Here is a 14,423-nt window from a genome sequence, read left to right as displayed (position 1 = left end):
CGAGCTTATATATATATATATATAATGGTTGCGAAAAGTATCGATATAAATATAATATTATTCTTTTCTTTCAAGAAAATTGTCTTCTGTCCTTCATCACGCATTGCGTAAACAAAGAAATATAGAAACTTGATGTTTTCTTCTCTTCTCTCTCTCTCTCTCTTTTAGAATTATTTTAAAATACTTTGAAAAAGATTGAAGATATTTTGGTTACAATACAAATCGCTTATAACAAAATGGTCCTTTTCTGTCACGCCAAAATATTCATGCCTAGATACTTGTCAAGAATTAAATTTGATAAAAATAATCGCTACACATTAAATATATTATCAGATAAATTAAATATTATCAGATTAAAATCTAATTATAATATAATATATTAAATAATATAATCTTAATAATTATTATTTTATCTCACTAGTATAAAGGATTAGGATCATAACAAATTTCAAGTCTCGCACTCATTTCTCTCACGGCATTTGACCTAAATATCCTCGCTCGAGATTCGAATTGCGCGCCACGATCACAATCCGTACACGACACGACAAATTCAAGATGGCGTTGGAAGCAGCCAATTACGGCGACGTCGCCTCGCATTCGATAGAACGCCGCTCCCGATTCTCGACAAGAGGCGGGGTGGGGTGTCGCTGACGTCACGCTCGGCGATGTCCGCCGACACTCGACTGGCCCCGATCTTGCCCGAACGGGTCAATGTCTGAGGAGGAGACGTCGAAAAATTCAATGGTCGGTGTGGTGTTACCGTGCTGCTGCTGCTTAACGACGAGGCAGAAAAGTCGTCGCTGATCGTTCGTAGTATCAGTCGAAATATTATCATCCGGCGAACGCGCGACCTTGTTATTCCGCGTCTATAACCGCCGCCTTCGTCGTGATATATCAAGCGAGTCTGGCTACGAGAACTGCCTTGCGTCGGTCTGTCCGGTGCCCGCGACCAGCGATAGTGAGACAGAGAGAGAGAGAGAGAGAGAGAAAGAGAGAGATAGTGCCAATTGAACACGGGCGTTGAACGCAAGGATGGCAGCGACGACGATGACGACGACGCGGTGAAAATACAGCAGCACGGAAATCTGTCAAACATCGACGACGACGAATAGCAGCTCAGGTGATCGGACTCCATAGCGAGGAAGACAGATAGAGAGAACAGTGAAAAGGAAAGATAGAAAGAAAGAGACAGAGGCGAACCACAAGAGAGCAAGAGAGAAGATATCGAAGAAGCGAGACAGATCATAGCCACGCGAGAGAGAGAGAGAGAGAGAGAGAGCGACAGAGAGGAGTAACGCGACGTTGGCGTAGAAATAAGTATCCTACGTAATACGTCGACGGCCGATGACGACGGAGAAATCCGAGCCGCGAGGAAGCGGTCACGTTATATAGAAATCGTGCCGTACGAACCGTCCCGAAAACGTCAACCCTCTACTCCCTCCCTCTCCTTCTTTCTTCCCTCCTTACCTCTCCCCGCTTCATCGCAGCTTATTGGCTGGCAGAACCGCGCTTCTCGGACCCGCTTGCGGTAGCTGCTGCTACTTCTACAGCATCGGCGAGGAAGCTCTAGATCATCGGTCGCCGAGAGAGAGAATCAGTGTGTATCGAGAAAAAAAAAGAGGGTGGTGTCGACGACGGAGTGTGAAAGTGGCCGCCGCCTCCTCCTCCTCCTCTTCCATGGAGAAGGTACGCTCGTGTGACGAATAGAGAGAGTGCGAATCGACCGGAGAGACTTTCGTCGTGCTTGTGTCGGTAGTGTCGCTGCGCGAGCGCGCGCGCGCGCGCGCTCTCTCTCGAGCAGAAGCGGAAAATCGTCTTCCGCCTGGAAAAAGAAGTGGTGTGTCGTCCCGCAGTGGTACATATATTCTCTCTCTCTCTCTTCTTTCTCTTTCCACCCCCGCCCTCCTTGCTCCATCGCTCTCTCTCGTTCCTTCCTTCGTTTCTCCCTCTTCCCCTCCTTCTAATCGAACGTCGTGGCGTAACGCGGAGTAGGAAACCACGAAAACGGTAAATAGAGTGAGAGAGAGAGAGAGAGAGAAAGAGAGAGAGAGAGATAAGGTGCGCGCGTGAGCGCGCATCATGGGTGCTTTCGGGAAAAGGATGCGAGGTGGCATTGGCCGCGGGATGAGAGGCGAGAGTAGGAAATTTTTTTTTATGCGCGATACCTAAGATCCATCCTTGTAATTTTCGATTTTGACGATTTACAATAACCTGACGTCAACATTTTCCGATACCCTCGACGAGAATGCCGCGAGCCCGCGTCGTGAATGAGATCGATCGAATGAACATGAGGGGGTGGAGTCGATTGTATTCCTTGACGTTTCTCACAATGCTTTATCCATTCGATTTCTATACTCTTCTGACCGAAAAAGGCCAGAAGTGACAAAGTGCAATGCAATAGTACGAGAATTGCAAAAGATTTGAGATTGTTATATTTCTTTATATAATCTTTTTTAGAGTATTCTAATCATATTTTTGCAATACTTTCTCTTTAAAAGGCACACTGTGTTTTAAATTGTTAATTAATCATCTAGTGGTTAATCTTTTTTAGAGTATTCTAATCATATTTTTGCAATACTTTCTCTTTAAAAGGCACACTGTGTTTTAAAATGTTAATTAATCATCTAGTGGTACATCTAGCTATTATCAGATTTTCTTGAAAAATATTGTCGTGTATTATTAGTGACGTTTCACAAAAAACAGCATGCAAGTTTAAGATTATAAAATATTAAGATTAAAAACTCAGGATTAAAAAGTATTGAAACATATTAAAATCGTAGAAATGATTTTACATCACACAAACGTTTGTTAAAACAAATTTTGCTTAATGTTAACTGGAACTTTATCTGACAGCTGGGTATAAATAAGAATAAGTAAATAATAAATGATAATTAATAATAGATTTCAGGAAAATAATGTGTAAACATGGTGCTAATATAATGATAGAAATATTATTTAATTGAAAAAATCTTTTAATTAACAATTTTTTAAATATTTAAATATTTAAATATTTATAAGAAATACTAATATTTTTTTTTATTAGCGAGGAATTGAATGTATCAATTGAAAAATAGAATGCAAATTAAAGTTAAACGATTCTATAAATATGAAAATAAATTCCTATTAATTATTCAATTGTTATAGATAGCCTACAGTCTGACTGTAGTCTAATAAATCTGTAATGAGTACTTGCTCACTAGCAAAGATGGTTTATATAACGGCACAGGATAAATCGCGCCTGTATCTTGCCGTGTAATCCACATGTGTCGGACTGCAAGATAAACCGTTACCGCCTTGAACTTGCATAATACTTGCATAATTTTCAATCGATACACTAGACTATACATGGAGTTAAATTGTATAGTTCGGAGAGAAGCTAAACCTAACAATTAACATATATCTTGTATTTTATTTTATTAGACATCAACATTTTTTCTGGATAACAACTCTCTATAGAATAATAATATTTTGGAATAATATTGAATTTTTAAATTATTTATAATAATAATCGTGATTTTCTTAATAAAGAAATGTGCAAGAATTCATTATAATCTTAAATTATAATTTTTGATGTCTAGTGTATCGATTAAAAAATATGTTACAATACATTTTTATGATAGTTATAAGAAATCAAAGTTAAGGTATGCCATATATTGGGTCATTCTCGTCATAAAATAGACATAACGTCAATCTGTGATTCATTAAATAGTTTGTTTATTTTATCAGTGCATAGTCACACACATGTAGAGAAAAATGGAAAAATCTTCTTATTAATCTAATAAAATAGTAATAATAGAAGTAATAATAATTTTACAATATTATTTTTTAAATTTTAAAGTGTGTGCTTAAGTTCTGGGCGAGGAAAATATATCGTTACATATTTAAAAAGCTGCCGCCGGATGGTCCTTAATTTTATAAAAAATATATAATAGGAAAAGAATTAAAATAAATGAAAAATAACGATATTTCTTTAGTGTTATTTTGAATTGCTAATTAGTTATTTTATTCTTAACTTAAGAGACTTACTTCTCAATTATTGCCGCAGCATAATATTTAAAAACTACAAATTAAATCGAATATCTCGATAGATAATGTTTTTTCTTTGCTATTTGACATTTCCAATAATACCGAGAATATATATATATATATAATCCCAGAGTTACTCTCATACCAGCATATTTTTAAATAGGTAATAAAATCGAAAATAGAGCGAATAATTAGCAATAAAAAGTACTAAAAAAATATATTTTGATTTTCTTATGTTTGAATTTTTTCCTTTATTATATATATCCTAACAAACTGATGGAATAATTTTTTTATCGAATCGGCTGAAGAAACAAAATCAGAAATAGTATAATAAATTAGCAACAGAAAGGCAGTAAATTTGTATACATGTTTTATTTGATTGCGCTAAAATGGCTGTGCCAGTTTAATAGATATACGTAATGTAATTTATTATTCCGATGGATTATCTGCGAGATATTACCGCTTAAGAGCATGTAGCAATGATAGTAAATGACAGTAGGCGTAAGTAGGCGACAATAATGATTCAGACTTCTACTTTAGCTTTCATAAACGCGACTCATGCTTCATAAGTTGTTACACTATATATAACAAGAATAAATTTGACTCTCAAGTATTATCGATTCAAAATTTAATTTTTATTTTATAATATAAACGCATGTGTATATAATTACAGAAATATAATTTGTGTTAATATTTTTTAAATTAAAAATATCTATAGGAAAAACTTTATAATATATACATTATAATTAATTTTATTAATTTCTGGAATATAGTATAATATCATATATACATGTACATATGTGAAATTATAGAGCAAATTAATATTTTTCAACAGACATGATCTTTATTTTTAGATAATTGGAATATGCTATACCCCAATATTTCTATTAATACTTAAAAATTTTTATTATTATATTATGACAATGATGGGGGCTGGGAGAGATTTAGCAAAAACAAAGCGCGAACTTCTGAATCAGACATTTTACCAAAGACATCGAGTTCCTATAATGATAATGTTAAATTAAGCTAACTAACGTTAGGACTTCCGTGTTGTCAGCGGTGTGAGCGTGCTCCTGTCAAAAATAGTGGCACAAGTAACGCAATCGCGTCGCTATCTTTGGCGACTTGCGCACGTCCGTAACCTTCCGATGCGATTAAAAATATGTTCCGATTGGACAATATGTACTCTAATGCTATACGGAATATGGCAGAATAATATGTATCAATAATCAGCATTTGCAATCTATGCAAAAATGGTGACAATGTATTTAAGAATTATTTTTTATTATTTTTATTATTTACTTATTATAAATTAATGTGATACGGATATTATTTCGTCAGAAAGGATTTATTTTCTATTATCAAATTATCACATATATAAATAACTATAGATATCTTGATATTTTTGTTCAGGCAAAATTGAGAGTGATTGAAAATTTCTTTGAAGATAACGCTTAATAGATAACGCTGTAAAAATGGTATACCATATATTACATAATGTTAGGGAACAGAATCATATTACTTTTCATAGAAAATTGTTCCCTAGCAATTGTCAATTAATGTATATTTTTTATTTTATTGACTGATTGAATGGCCTATCGATCTTTGGAGAGCTATATAAATTTGTACTGTGAAGAAGGTCAATTACATTACTGAATCATATGTATATGTGTTCGGGATCCAGATTAATATGCTTGTATCATATTATTAACTATTTTCGAGAGAGAAAGAAGTCTAGAGAGAGAAAAAGAGAATTTTAGCTTTTAGTGATATTAGCTTATTGAGCGACTCAATTGTCATATAGTATATTATCATTCGATTTTAGCATGTTTTAAGTATTTAAAACTTGTTTAATGTGTCCGAATATATCTAATATTTTTTTTCTATACATATTAAACGAAGTATTTTATTTTTTAAATGAACCCAATGAAAAATCTGGAAAAACTAAACGGTATTGAAAAAAAAAGTTTCGAACAATAATTATAAGGTTTGAATGGAACTCATATAATCAGAACAATTTTGTTCCAAATGGAGGCACTTTTGAAATTTGAGAATTACCTTCATTTGATTTAATGGAGAATTATATATATATATATTAAAGAAATGAAAATAACTTTTAAATCTCGGTAGCACCTGAAAGAAACCGTGCTGCCCATATGATGTCTCTCTCGAAAATTCTATTCGAAACCTGTTTTCCTGTAAAATATGTTTTGTTTTTTTAGTTATTTCGTTGGAATATTTAAAAATGAGATACTATACATAATGATATATTTAATACTTTATTATTAAATTATTACTATATTACTATATTACACACACACGAATTCTTTTTATTAATATTATATTCTTTAATTTATATTCTTCACGTTTATATATATCGCAGTTATACTCATTTATGACAATGGGCTTTTATCATCTTCCCATTTGTTCAATCGTTGAACTATATGTCACGCTAAAACGACCTCCGCCCTAAATAAAGACGCTCGGACACATGATTGACTTTGAGTGGATCACAGTTTATCCTTTTTTAATTTGGTCCGTCATAGCAAAGTGTTTGTCATGACAGACAAAGTGTTTGCCACTCTTCCTGTTTGTACATGCAGTTTGATTTTCAAATATTTATTTTTTTATTTTACGTAATTATTTCTAAAAGAAAACTGTGCCAAAATAGTGTTTTATATATATATATATATTGATATTTATTATTAAATTATTTTATTTAAACTCGTCAATATTCAAAATAATCAAGATTTTAACATTTGGTTCACATATTAAAATTTTTAATTGTACCATAAAATAAATCGTAGATCGTTCGTTGTGTTTGTGAATCTTTGAGTCGAACTTATGACGAACATAGGCGACAACCATAAACCGCACCTTCAACAAACATCTCTCCCCCCCTTCTGACTTAACAATTCTTATTTCTCGCATCTTTGTTGCTCGATAAGAAATGAATATTCGCGATGATAGTACCGACCAATTCGATTTATAAATAATCGCGGTTAATGATTGACCGACCAATTGCGTATTGATGCGGTTGCCAGGCGGAGCGCGGAGACGACCTCTTCGATTGCGCGAAGGATCGATTATCCTCGTAACGGCAGCAGGCTATTTTGACCCGAATCAAGCTCATTCCGCAGGCGATGGTCTAAAAACGATCGTATTTTGTATGCATCCCGACTTCTCATAATTTTTTCCACTCTAATGGATTTTTCTTCAAGTGATCTGATCGCAAGATCCACGATTGGCAACAACGCTGAGAGAAAAAGTAATATTGGAATGATGCTATATTATTTTTCTTGCTTATCTCTCTCTTTGAACTGGAACATAATTAAAATCAATTAATCATGCATTTAGGAAAATGAACATAAAGGAAATACTTCGAGGAAAATTATTGCAATTATATTATTAACTTATTATTATTAAATTATTTTCGTTTGTACGCTGCTACAGAAATCTAAAAAAAAAATTGATAAAGTATATTATAAATGCAAATTTATATATATATATAAATTATTTAATTATACATAGAGAAAAATTATACATATTGAACTTTACGAATTCTATTGTGATCTATATATTATCTAAAATTATAATCACTTCTATAAATTATCTAAATTATAACTTATATGTAGAAGTGACTAAGCTAATAATGCCAGCCGTTTCAAAGATACTCTCGCGGTTCTTCATTATCGATCACTGAAGGTCACTGTGTTAAATTCGAGTAAAGTACATATATATAATGCAAGTCGAGTTTTTATGCTCGTTAGCGAACTCCAAGGTATAATGGCCTGACGATTTCGTTCATATGACTTTTATTTCTTCTTTTATATCTCTTCAGTTGTTTAGGAGAGAGACTTATTTGAAAGTTTCTCAAAGAATATGGATGTTAAAACAAAGAAAAGCAATAGAATTTTTTTTAATCAAAATACTATTTTTATATTACATTTTTAAAGACAGCAGATAAATCTGTGACATAAAAAAATCTCGTGAATCAAATATTTTCTTAATAAATATTTTATTATTTTGAAGCATTTACATCAAGTGCAAAAATAGAAAAAATTGACTTGTGTGGTTTCTGATCTTGCTGAAGAAACCACACAAGGCTGTTGAAAAATAGCGGAATATCTTATTAAATTTTTTATTTGTTTACTTTATTTATTTATTTAATATTTATTTTCATATATTATGAAATATATTAATCAGAGCATTATTACTTTATATATGCGTATGAGATATGTTTGTGAAAATAAGAAATAATAATGTATTATGTAATATAACAAGATTATGTTGGATGAATGTTACATAAAAAAAATAAAGAACAAAAAAGAAAATCGTGATAAGAATTAAAAGTACATAAATACGAAAAGTAGTTACATAAAGAATGCAGTCAAATTAAAGAAAATAGGTATAAAAATATTGAAATTAGTGAGGAATATATTGTATTTTATATATAAATACAATACATTATTATCTCAATGAAATGCATAACATACTTTTATTTTTTTCCATGAATAATCTTTTTTTAACAACACTAGTGTAAATATCCCTGCTTTGTGAACGTTTATCTTTAAAAATAACTTTATTACAATGCATTATGAAGTTGCATCTGTTAACGCGTTATATTTTTTTCCGCCCACTATGAAAAATTCGCAGACATGTTCGTGGGTGTTTGGATAATTGATTATTGAGTTAAGTACTCATTCGACTGCATCATAGCTTTCTTCTGACTTGCATGTTCACATAAACTTGTATTGGTGTATTTATTATATATTTTTGCAGTTTTTTTATACAGGATTAAAGGAAACATTATATATATAATATACAAGTTGATTAGAAGAAACTATTTTTGCTTATTTTATTTTCACGAATATAACAAAATATTAATTTTTATAATATTTAAAATTAAAATTATATATTTTAAAATTACATTTATATAAAAATAAAAATTATTTAAAAATTGCTTAAATTATATATTTTTTTTTTATTTTTTTTTCCAGATTCATTTTATAAATGTAGAGATAAATGAAAAATTATGTATTCATAATCAGTGAATGATTCTGTGCATGTAAATTTGTAGTACATAACTTTTAAAAAATATCTATTTAACACGATTTAAAAGTAATTAATTCAATTATTAACTATTTTTGACAATTTAAAACTAACAATAAGTTGAAGTAACAATAAGTTGATTCTAAAACGTTGATGGTATGAAGTATGGTCAGTTTCTTGATCGCATGCCAACAGATATATCATTTACACAATTATACTTTAAGCTAGAACTGTTCTTTGTTTTAAAAGAGATCAATCTCCCTCTCTTTCTCTCTCACTCTCTCTCAAAATTTACACAATGCAGAAATTGTTACCTATCTGTATACACAAGTATATATTCCGCAATTTTTTCGATTTCGAAATTGTTTTAACTCTAATATTATTTTAATGAGATTATATTATTAAAACAAAGATTACGTATTAGTTTATTCTAGTTACATTTGTACACAAATAACTAGTCTGAATAAATTGTCTATGTGACATGAAATGTATAAGTCACAAAGTGAAATGCAATGACAAACGTGGCTTCGTGCAATCAAAAACCACGCCAAAGTTATCGTTCTATCAGATGGGCACTTCGTAATGGGGCGAAAGGAAAAGAGGCAGAGAAATTCTCTGTAATTTGTAATATTTTTTTAGCTATCTTGATGTGCAGGTAGGGGTGATCACACTGTGATGCATTGAAATGCTGCGACGAAAATTTTGCATGCACGATTACTGTTTAACTGCCGCAAGGCAAATCCGTTTTAAATAATTTGATCGTGTTGTATGTCTTGTAGGTCAAATTCTTCTGGAATTTTCGAATAAATCTATGCGTAAATTGATCTAGAATTAGATTAATCAAAATGATTTTGTTTAAATAGTCTAAATTAGAATTTAAAAAATTCAAAAAATTTCAATATAATTTTTCAATTATTATGGATAGTTTCCTTAAATTCATAAAAGTCGATGAAAATAGTTGAAAATAGATATTATAGATATCGATATAGATATATAGATTATATTTTGCATATAATCTTTTAATTTTAGCTCCAAATTGAAATTATAATTAAACAATATTTGAAGAATTAAAAGCACACTAGTTTATCGAACTCGATCTTCTTTGTCACCCGAGTCTTTGTTCCAGCGAGAACAGTATCAAAAGTTGCACTCGATATTAGAATTCGTGGAAGAAATGCCGCTGATAAAATGTTATAGAGTAAAAGATGTGTCTCTTTATCGTCGGTTCTTGTTGCAATATCACAATCAATCTTTGGGCCAAGATAAAAACAAGATCTAGTTCTCTTGTATAAAACTTTGTCTCATCTACTACAAATTTTTCGATGTATTAAAACATATGCATAATTTTGTAAAGATATAGTTAGAGTAAAGATAAAGTTTAGTTAGAAATTAGAAACAAAATTCATATCAATATCGGATTTTTGCCGAAATAAAAATTATCTCCAAAAAATTTTGTTTTAATATATTTTATTGCTTTTTAATTGATTATTACAAAGTTAATTGATTTTTTGCAATAATTACCAAATTTAATATATGATTGTGTATTATTTGAGTATTTGTATATATATGTATTTTAATTTGATATTGTAAAATCTATAAAATATATTTAATTTTTTTAGATAAATAACTTCTAAACGTATAATATATATCAATAAAAATGATAAAGTTAAAAGTAAAAAAATTAATGCAAAAACTTGATGTTATATTTCTCAAATATCTAACCTAACGTTTTGTCTGCCGTAGAATGTTTTATTGGAGTAAATTTTTGTTATTTTAATCTTACTTTTTTATCTTCTTTTGAAAAGATAATTTTTTGATATGTAATTATATTACTTTGTATATTAGTGTTTTTAGTGTTTTTCAGTGTAGTTTAATAGAGTGACTGTGCACAATATGCTATTTCTATTGCACGGAAGGTTTTTTTTTTATGTGTTGGGCAAACAGTACATAATTGCTTACGAAAGAAATATCATTAACATAAAAAATATGCAAATCTTTATATTTATCACTGATAGTAAAAATAGTACCTGCAATGCAATCTTAGAAAATACATTTGCCCAAAACGGACGTTTCTTAAAATAAAATTTTTAAACATTTGGGGCTTAATTTTTGTTTATATAATGTGTAAAGCAAAAATAAATATATTTTTTATATTATTAGTGAAAATTAATGTAAAATCAGTGTTCATTGATTTGAATAATCGTTGCTTTTTAAATTTCTCTCTCTCTCTCTCTCCCTTTTTTACGAGAGAGAGAGAGATATGCAAAGTAATGAAAAAAAATGAACTTTTGATGAAAAATTTGAATGATAAAATGAAAATAAAAATGAAAATTTTAAGTATTATTAATTTTTTCTTTGGCAATATATACGCGCGCGATGGAAAAGAAATAGATTAATTATAGTTTTAAATCATTGAACAAAATTGTGTATACCAATGCTTAACAATATCTTGTAATACCCTAAATCTGTATATCGCAGTGCCAATAAGATGTTCTTTTCGCATTAATTTCTTTGACTAATTTGAAGATGACTTCTTTTTAACGAAAATATTAGGAGTGACTTCTAAGAGAGGTCCTAAACATCACACACAGGTCTAGAAGATCTCACAATATACCTATGTTAACTTCTTCAGATCTCACACTTTTTTTTCTTATAGGATTCTACATAAAATCAGAGAAAAAAGTATATACATATAAACTATATTTATCAATTAGCAGCATTTATGATGAAAAGAATATATTATATATTATATATATAGAAGAATAATATGTTTATAATGTTGCTCGTGATTAAGAGAAAATAACCTTAAACAATATATTATTGAAGAAATATATCATAATGTATGTTTATCACATAAACACATACACAGATCTGAAAAGATTAAAAATAATCCCACCTCCGCGAGAAAGGTACACATTCACGATTAGTTGCATCAATATATTCTTAGCCGACTAGTATGTTAATAATGTATTTTAAGCGAATACGTGTGTGTGTGTGTGCGTATATATGTATGTATGTATGTATATATGTATACATATATATATATATAAAAGACGATTTATCACTTATTATTTATATCATTGGAAAGAGCCAAAAGGTAATTGTATCCGAATTTACGAAATGTAACAGTAATGTATTCTATGTGCAGTCGTTTCTTCTGGATAAAGAAACAGTATCTTGCCGATCTTGATTGCGAGCCGAGGTCAAAATCGAGCGGATTACTTGGTCGTTTTCTTTTTCTATTTGCAACTTAACAATTAAATTTGCAAATAAAATTTATTTGATTTGAATAATACTCGTCCGATAAGAATTAACGTTATCTTTCTCAAATTAGAAAACATTTATGCTCATTCCAGTTAGAACTCTTCCAATTTTCTGCCATTTTTTTCCAGGAAATTTTTAAAAAGATATGTGTTATTATTTTTCTACTATTTCGAAACATTACTTGATATTTTCAACATATATAAATGGTATAAAAATATATTTTGTTAAATACTTTATAATATATATTAATTGAAAGTTTCCTAACTAAAAATGCATAGTATTGTATCAAAAAGTGGCGACAAATGCACAAGTTGCATGGTCACTCTTGTGCATCATATATCACACAAATAATTTTAATAATGAAAGTAAAGTATAATAAAGTTGTTTAATCAGATAAAATCATAAGAACCTACTTTTCACACACATAAACGCACTATAATTGTAGATACACAGAACAGGAGAAGTAAATGTTATTTTTTCTCGATATATTATTATTTTAAAATATAAAAGTATATTATATATATATATATATATTTATAAAGGTAATGTGTGTTTTCATCTATTTTGAAGAGAAAATTCTAAACGCTGGCATGTTTTAAAAATAAAAAAAATGAAACAATAATGAAACTCAATAATGAATACAATAGAACATTTAACGTCTTCAGCCATAATTGTAACCTATTGTTGAACTGTATGTCATGTTATGAAATGTTGACCATTATCGATAGATGGCGGGACACTCTTACTATCTTCTCTCTCTCTCTCTCATAAACCTATATAATTTTTCAAAGATATCTTCACACACACATTAGTAATATATTTAAGTATCATAATTAAGAATAATGTATTTAATATATGAGTATATTAACTTATTAACATTCTATTTCTTAACAAAAATTTTATGATGTAAAATAAATTTTTTTTTTTTTTTATTATCTTTTAATATTTTCAGTATTTTCTAGACATTAGAGCATTATTTTATGATTAATATTAATGAAAGATTAGTGTATGAGAGAGAGAGCAACATTTTGATAATCTTATTAATTTTCAATTAAATGAGTATTAAACTCTGAGATTAAAAATAAACTCTGATCAAAAATAAATAACTTTCAACTAACTATTAAAAAAGAGAGAAATGTAACTAAATATTAGAAAAGAATTCTCACAGTACCAGCATTTATTATGATATAGAATTTCACAACTTTACTTCTTATCACATGCGATAAATTTTGTCAAACTTTCGTAACATCTCTGTATAACTTTGAAAAACTTAAAAGAATTATCTCAACCAATTTATATTGATATATTGTGTATATAAGATGTTTTATTTTATATATTTTATTGTACTTTATATTTCTTATATAGTAGAATCTAAAGGATGCGTTGTCAAAAGATGATGTGTCAGTTTAATGAATATTAAAATATTTATGAAGCCTTATCATGCTATATGTAGATTACATTAATTTACTTGTACATCGTAAGCAGCCTGAGCTTGTAACACGTGCTAATAGATGACTCGCGTGGCATGTTAACGCTATTAAAACTTTTCTGAGGTAATGGATAACTTGAAGGTAGAGAGCGATAGCTTCATATTTGGTAATCCTCCTGGTTCATTCATTCCATATATTGAAAAAATTAAGAAAAATACAGAACCAAGAACTGCGAAATAAAGATCAAAAGACAAATATGGCACTAAACTCTGATTCTGAAACAGATAATAATCGCATTTAATTCAGGAAAAATGTAATTTCAGTCCAAGTCGATTAAAAAAATGGTTATTTTTACAGGCAATTGATTAATTAATTTCTACACTTTCCTTCTTTTTTTAAATGAAGGAAAGTTAAAATTTCCATACGCAAATGAATGATCAAAGTCTTAAATGGCGATATTTACGGTAAATGATCGTGACTAAGCGAGAAACTTTTTCTCTGTTCTTGGATGAAACACGAACAAAGTATGTCGATAATATAGGAATCGTCTCATTCTGAAACTAATCCTTTATATATATAATTCATATTTTTAATGTGTTATAGTATACATAAAAAAACTGTCATTATCTTTGCTAACAAGAATTTTTAATA

Source organism: Formica exsecta, unplaced genomic scaffold, assembly GCF_003651465.1.
Source record: "Formica exsecta isolate Colony F162 unplaced genomic scaffold, ASM365146v1 scaffold826, whole genome shotgun sequence".
Lineage (NCBI taxonomy): Eukaryota > Metazoa > Arthropoda > Insecta > Hymenoptera > Formicidae > Formica > Formica exsecta.
This window is presented reverse-complemented; position numbering follows the sequence as displayed.